General features: G+C 45.4%; 1 non-coding gene across 1 annotated transcript; it reads left to right on the forward strand.

The window, feature by feature from the left end:
- Nucleotides 1-6065: 6065 nt before the first annotated feature.
- Trnai-uau (transfer RNA isoleucine (anticodon UAU)) lies at nt 6066-6140 on the forward strand. Its single transcript has one exon. It is a non-coding gene; the product is annotated as a tRNA-Ile (tRNA).
- Nucleotides 6141-8159: the final 2019 nt, after the last annotated feature.

Consider the following 8159-nt stretch of genomic DNA (forward strand, 5'->3'; position numbering starts at 1 on the left):
AAACAACGTTTCACAAGGCAACGCCGGTCAACTGCTGTTTGTGAATGAGAAATCGGTTGGAAACTTTCCTCATGTCAGCACGTTGTAGGTGTCGCCACCGGCGCCAACCTCCTGCGAATGCTCTGAAAAGCTAATCTTTTGCATATCAGAGCATCTTCTTCCTGTCCGTTAAATTTCGCGTCAATAGCACGCCATATTCGTTGTGTAGGAATTTTAATTGCCAGTAGTGTAATAGGCCTTGGGGAACTGGCAAGGTACTGCAGCCCTCCGCTACCCCATATAGTACTTTGCTGAAATCCTTGTAGTTGGGCTGAAGAGGACTTTCACACAATGTTTCCTCTCAAACAACCTGTTGAGCTCATAGTTGATGGTAGGATAGACAACACTGCGGTTACAGGTAGTCTCTGAAAACCAGGCCGGCCGGAGTGGCCGAGCGGCTCTAGACGCTACGGTCTGGAGCCGCGTGACCGCTACGGTCGCAGGTTCGAATCGTGCCTCGGGCATGGATGTGTGTGTTGTACTTATGTTATTTAGGTTTAAGTAGTTCTAAGTTCTAGGGGACTGATGACCTCAGCAGTTAAGTCCCATAGTGCTCAGAGCCATTTGAACCATTTGTGAAAACCAGTTATAGATACCGGCCACTGATGCATCGTGTACACGGTTGGAGCTAACCCCCTTAGCATCAACAAGGCCTGAAGATGGTCCACTGAAGCACCGAAACGGGTTACCATAAAATAAATGACATAATAACGACGGCGGCAGGGTTTGGTTTTTCTTACATAAGTGAGCAGCCGATGTTTCCCAGACCTTCAATCACAAGGCTGGACATACAAAAACTTAACGTTTCCTTATTCGTGACAGCAGCTTTCAACAGGATAAGTCGAAGAACCCGATGAGTGCTTTAATTTCTTCAGAAAGAAAGCATTTTGCGTCTAATGACGGTCTAGCGACAGTTAATTTAACTAATTTTGACATATGAATCTTTGTGAGAGAGCATTCCACTAGAGAGTGCGGATGTAGCATCACCATTACACATGCCCTTGCGGGTCATAGATGGAGCAATATTTGAAGAGGGCTTGAAGCTCGACGGAGGTTACTTAGGTAGCGTTGCCTTCCCCACGCCAATTTTTGGTATAAAGTTAGCGACGTGAAATAGCAGTCTCCAATGCAAAATAACTGGAGGTGGCTGAATGGCTGTTAGCCAAAACACCGTGGCAAGAAATCGACGTAATCCAGCTGCGATCTCAGAAAGCTTTTGGAGTACTCTTTACGGCAGGAAAATTTCAAGAATCAGATATGCTGCGGATAGGCACTTGGTTCAGGGAGTGGCAACTGACCCTTAACATAGACAAATGTAATGTATTGCGAATACGTAGAAAGAAGGATCCTTTGTTGTATGATTATATGATAGCGGAACAAACACTGGTAGCAGTTTCTTCTGTAAAATATATGGGAGTATGCGTACGGAACGGTTTGAAGTGGAATGATCATATAAAATTAATTGTTGGTAAGGCGGGTGCCAGGTTGGATTCATTGAGAGAGTCCTTAAAAAATGTAGTCCACCAACAAAGGAGGTGGCTTACAAAACACTCGTACGACCTATACTTGAGTATTGCTCATCAGTGTGGGATCCGAACCAGGTCGGGTTGACGGAGAAGATCCAAAGGAGAACGGTGTGGTTCGTCACAGGGTTATTTGGTAAGCGTGATAGAGTTACGGAGATGTTTAGCAAACTCAAGTGGCTGACTCTGCATGAGAGGCGCTCTGCATCGCGGTGTACTTTGCTGTCAAGGATTCGAGAGGGTGAGTTTCTGGATGAGGTATCGAATATATTGCTTCCCCCTACTTATACCTCCCGAGAAGATCACGAATGTAAAATTACAGATATTCGAGCGCGTACGGAGGCTTTCCGGCAGTCGTTCTTCCCGCGAACCATACGCGACTGGAACAGGAAAGGGAGGTTATGACAGTGGCACTTAAAGTGCCCTCTGCCACACACCGTTGTGGGGCTTGCGGAGAATAAATGTAGATGTAGATGTAGAAAATATATCTGTAAAAACTAAATGAAAATTGATTTTGAGTTGACATATGCTTTTAAAAATGAAGTGAATCACCGGAACTAGTATTTAAAGATCATGTTCATCACTGGAGAAGGTGGAATGGGCTGTCTCTTCTTCTGCAGTCAGCAGGAGATCATAGATTTCTCCACTAGACGTTTCAGATTTCAGGAGAAAGCTATCCTGTCATGGTAGCCCAGTCCAAAAATCTTGGCTGCAGCCTTTCCCTAAATGTGGTTTTCTTATCTTCTTGGAGAGAAATGATTTGTTACCCCAAGAGAAATCCTCCTGTCACTATCAACATCGCAGCATCAGAATTCTTGACTTACTGTACGTCGTTGTGCGATACTTTCTATATGAATATACTGGGACAAATGGGACGGGTGCAGACGAGAAACCGTCAGTGGAATTTTAATGTAACTTGAATATGTTCTTCAATACGAATGACAGGTAAGTCTGCAAGTCTATTTTGGCAACCACTAACCTAAAATGTGAGATTATTAGTGGAAATAAGACGATCACACGTGGCAAGTTATTAAAACAGAAAAAAATATTATAAAAATTGAGGTGTTCTCTCATTCCAGTCCGACTAATGACCTCAGCAGTTGAGTCCCATAGTGCTCAGAGCCATTTGAACCATCTTATTCCAGTCCATATAAAGTTAGAAAAGGCAGAAGACTAATTAACTACAATGCTTGCGTAATAAACAAAGAAAATAGCTCAGATTTCAAACTCACTAGTGGGGAAGTATGCAGACAGACGATGGGACTTGATAAGAAGCCATGAAGGTTGTAGCGATTTGTTACTTGTAGTGAAATAGACCGAAGCGCATACCTTTGTATCGTCCGCACGTACGTGGACGGCAAAACCGGCTCTCCCTAGGAGCAAGGATTTTGAGTCGTGTAGTGCGTAATGCGCGGCGTAGTGTGCTGTCACCTGAAAATGGCAAGATAGTGGCAGTGTTTCTCAGCAAATTGCAGTGCGTAGTCCGCTAGAGCTTTATGTCAGGCGTGACAGGCCAGATGATTCTGGAAAAGTCTAATGTTCTTAATGCTGTGTTCTATTGAAGAAATTCCTGCAATTCAGGTAAAGTCTGTATACATTATGCCCCAAGAATTCTAAAATGGTACGAGTGGACGTCAGTACCGAGGAAGATAAACTTAATTTACCACAGTGTCAAAAACAAATCGTTGGGTTTTTGTGCGCTTCACGGAAGTATGGAGCAAATAATCTTCTTCATCGCCCATTTTTTTTTTATACTGAGATGGTCTCTGTTCCTTCGGACATGTCCGAAAGAATAGATACCATCTTAGTGTATATATATAGTTAAGGCTCACCAGTCACTTGACCATCTTCTTCTTCTTCTGTGAGGATGCACAAACAGTGCCCGATCTCTTGCGGGAATTCGCAACGCGCTGCGAGTAATGAGTATAATGGGCGGGGGCACTACGAATGTAGTGCGGGACAATAGGTTGAGAATGTGGGTTGGCGGGAGAAGTGTCATAGACAAACCCCTGCAGTCGCACAATCCTCTGTGTCCTCGGTGGCTCAGATGGATGCTGGCACGGTATCTCAGCGTGTTCAGGCAGAGAGCTTGTTGGCCTCTGTAATAAAAAACTGAGTGGAAGGATTAACAAACGAACTGGAACAGATGTCTTGTGACGTCCGAAACGACCGAACACGACGATCAACAATGGAAAAAACAAGGATGGATAGAGCGTCAGCCATGTAATCAGGAGATCCCGGGTTCGAGTCCCGGACAGGGCACAAATTTTCATCTGTCCCCGTTGACGTAAGTCAGCGCCTGTAAGCAGCTAAGGGTTTTCATTTCATTGTAATATCATTAAATTTTTAATTATCGACTAACCAGAAATCCTCTTTTCTCCCAAGCAGATTTGTACTGTACATTACCATTTTTTTTAAAGTACCGACACTTTATTTCAACTCATCCCAGACAGTACGTGTGGACTGAATAGTAAGGGCGCTAGCGTTATCATTTTCTGGGAAACTGCAAATACGCAGTATATTTCAGTTTTGTAATCCTGTCGAGGCAAAAACCTCCTATGCTGTTCTCGCTGCGCTATATTCCTGCTCCTGGGAAAACCCGGCTCTAGTCGCAGCTTCCACCCCAGGCGTACTTGGTCTCTTGTACAGACTTCTGTCGATGGCAAAGCCTCGCGTAGCTGAGGGCTTAATTATAAGCTTGGGCACCGTCTGACTACAACGTAATGCAGGACAGAACATGTTGTTACCTAGCATGGTGGCCGATGTGTTTGCCAGTGTACGAGTTGAAGAGAAACGAACCTAATGAGAAAGACAAAACAAGTGAGTGAACAGAGGGAGTGGTTCAAACTAGTGAGGCGGAACGTCAGCAGTTTTATGCGTTCATCACAACTGAAAACATAGTTCACGTTGTCATCCCTGCAGGGTAGCATCATCGAGATTCCCTTGATACTTCATTGTGGAGGAATCGAGGAGGTTTTTAGCCCTGGGGTTGATTTCTCCACCTGGTGCCGACGTGAAGTCTCAGTTTGCTCTCAGCCCACATGGACCATGAACATAATTCATTGACTGACAATGGGCTTTCCTGGTTTACAGATTACAGGTAAAATACATAGAATGTTCAATCACATGAAGTTTTGACACAAACTCATAATTTACGTGAGCTATGTAAAACGTAGCCATCTATTCGTTATTATAATGCCAGTATTGTTTAGTGAAGGTTTTCAATGGAACCTGCTACGAAAAGACCTACAGCTTTATAGTCTACAATACAGCTACCTATATATTTCGGTGATCCTGTAATGTTAAGGTGTACATGTTGGGCTGAACATACCGATTTTTACGCAGACCTCAGTAATGGGTGATGAATCATCTGGTATTTGTTTTGTGAATTTCGTGTTTTCAAGAGATTTATTGATTGCCTTGATCATTTTAGATGGATCTGTGGCTAAATGGCTCAAATGGCTCTGAGCACTATGCGACTTAACTTCTGAGGTCATCAGTCGCCTAGTACTTAGAACTAATTAAACCTAACTAACCTAAGGACATCACACACATCAATGCCAGAGACACGATTCGAACCTGCGACCGTAGCGGTCGCTGGGCTCCAGATTGTAGTGCCTAGAACCGCACGGCCACTCCGGCCGCCATCTGTGGCTAACGTGTAGTAAAAAGTAGCTGGGGAAAATCTCAGACTGTGTTTCACGTACTTTGGCGTAAATGTTGGGGACTAGGACAAGTCATGGGGCCCACATCGAGTGTGTTGAGGTTGTGAGGAAGGATTATTGCTTCCTATGAAAATTGAACAATAGCGCAAGAGACTAAAAAGGGAAAGATGTATTATTCCTTTCAAAATTTCTACCGCCCATCACATAATACTTGGCATTATGAAACAGTTTACAAAAGCCCTAGAAAAAGATGGTGATACTTCTTACTATGTTACCGTGACCATGAGGAGCTGAGATAAGAGGAAGGAGTTTTCTCCGGCCCTTACAGTCGGAAACCAATAAAGACGAACCATTTGAATACAGCATGAATGAAATTTAAATACCATCTTGGATATTCTTTCAACGAGTTGATAAAAAGTGTCTTAGCAAATGCAAAGACCTTGATTGTGAGTACATAGTAAGAAACATGCTGGATAAATTAAAAGCGTTGGGTGCCTCAAGGCGGTTGAAAGTACATTTCCTGGTCTCACGCGTCAACTATTTCCTGGAAAATCTGAATACTGTGGGTGAGGAACTGTTCTTTCAGACACGTCAGAAAGAACAGACACCATATCCACTTAAGTACATAGTTATGGCAGTACCGGCCATGTCCTTCCTCTTCTGTACGGATGCACACATATTACCCGAACTCTTACGGGACTTCGTAAGGATGTCTTACACGAGTAATGAATCTGTTGGGTAGGGACACTACGAATGAGGTGTGTGGACATATAAGGTGAGAATGTGGGTCTCGCTGGTGGAGTGCGCGAGATATCCCTGCAGTCGGATTATCCTATGTGCCCTCGGTGGCTCAGATGGATAGAGCGTCTGCCATATAAGCAGGAGATCCGTGGTTCGAGTCCCGGTCGGGGCACACATTTGCACCTGTCCCCGTTCATACACTCCTGGAAATGGAAAAAAGAACACATTGACACCGGTGTGTCAGACCCACCATACTTGCTCCGGACACTGCGAGAGGGCTGTACAAGCAATGATCACACGCACGGCACAGCGGACACACCAGGAACCGCGGTGTTGGCCGTCGAATGGCGCTAGCTGCGCAGCATTTGTGCACCGCCGCCGTCAGTGTCAGCCAGTTTGCCATGGCATACGGAGCTCCATCGCAGTCTTTAACACTGGTAGCATGCCGTGACAGCGTGGACGTGAACTGTATGTGCAGTTGACGTGCAGTTGCGTATAGTGGGCATGCGGGAGCCCGGGTGGACGTACCGCCGAATTGCTCAACACGTGGGGTGTGAGGTCTCCACAGTACATCGATGTTGTTGCCAGTGGTCGGCGGAAGGTGCACGTGCCCGTCGACCTGGGACCGGACCGCAGCGACGCACGGATGCACGCCAAGACCGTAGGATCCTACGCAGTGCCGTAGGGGACCGCACCGCCACTTCCCAGCAAATTAGGGACACTGTTGCTCCTGGGGTATCGGCGAGGACCATTCGCAACCGTCTCCATGAAGCTGGGCTACGGTCCCGCACACCGTTAGGCCGTCTTTCGCTCACGCCCCAACATCGTGCAGCCCGCCTCCAGTGGTGTCGCGACAGGCGTGAATGGAGGGACGAATGGAGACGTGTCGTCTTCAGCGATGAGAGTCGCTTCTGCCTTGGTGCCAGTGATGGTCGTATGCGTGTTTGGCGCCGTGCAGGTGAGCGCCACAATCAGGACTGCATACGACTGCGACGTCCAACTGAGGCGCCAGGTGGAAATGGCATGGCAAGCCGTTCCACAGGACTACATCCAGCATCTCTACGATCGTCTCCATGGGAGAATAGCAGCCTGCATTGCTGCGAAAGGTGGATATACACTGTACTAGTGCCGACATTGTGCATGCTCCGTTGCCTGTGTCTATGTGCCTGTGGTTCTGTCAGTGTGATCATGTGATGTATCTGACCCCAGGAATGTGTCAATAAAGTTTCCCCTTCCTGGGACAATGAATTCACGGTGTTCTTATTTCAATTTCCAGGAGTGTATATATCAACGCCCGTCTGCAGCTGAAGGTATTAACATATAATTCTAATTTCATTCTTAATTCAGTATTAAACTGCACCGTTAGTCATTTAGCATAGTCAGGCAGGATACAGATTACAATACAGTACCGTTGTACTGAGCTCCTTTGCGTACTGGTGGTAAACTTTGAAGCCTTCAGGGAGAATCTCCCTAATGTTGGTGTTTCATTTGTGGTTTGAAGTTGTTGTTGATGTTGTTGTGGTCTTCAGTCCTGAGACTGGTTTGATGCAGCTCTCCATGCTACTCTATCCTGTGCAAGCTTTTTCATCTCCCAGTACCTACTGCAACCTACATCCTTCTGAATCTGCTTAGTGTATTCATCTCTTGGCCTCCCCCTACGATTTTTACCCTCCACGCTGCCCTCCAATACTAAATTGGTGATCCCTTGATGCCTCAGAACATGTCCTACCAACCGATCCCTTCTTCTGGTCAAGTTGTGCCACAAACTCCTCTTCTCCCCAATCATATTCAATACTTCCTCATTAGTTATGTGATCTACCCATCTAATCTTCAGCATTCTTCTGTAGCACCACATTTCGAAAGCTTCTATTCTCTTCTTGTCCAAACTATTTATCGTCCATGTTTCACTTCCATACATGGCTCCACTCCATACGAATACTTTCAGAAATGACTTCCTGACACTTAAATCAATACTGGATGTTAACAAATTTCTCTTCTTCAGAAACGCTTTCCTTGCCATTGCCAGCCTACATTTTATATCCTCTCTACTTCGACCATCATCAGTTATTTTGCTCCCCAAATAGCAAAACTCCTTTACTACTTTAAGTGCCTCATTTCCTAATCTAATTCCCTCAGCATCACCCGACTTAATTAGACTACATTCCATTATCCTTGTTTTGCTTTTGTTGAT

Source organism: Schistocerca serialis, chromosome 8 (assembly GCF_023864345.2).
Source record: "Schistocerca serialis cubense isolate TAMUIC-IGC-003099 chromosome 8, iqSchSeri2.2, whole genome shotgun sequence".
Classification (NCBI taxonomy): Eukaryota; Metazoa; Arthropoda; class Insecta; order Orthoptera; family Acrididae; genus Schistocerca; species Schistocerca serialis.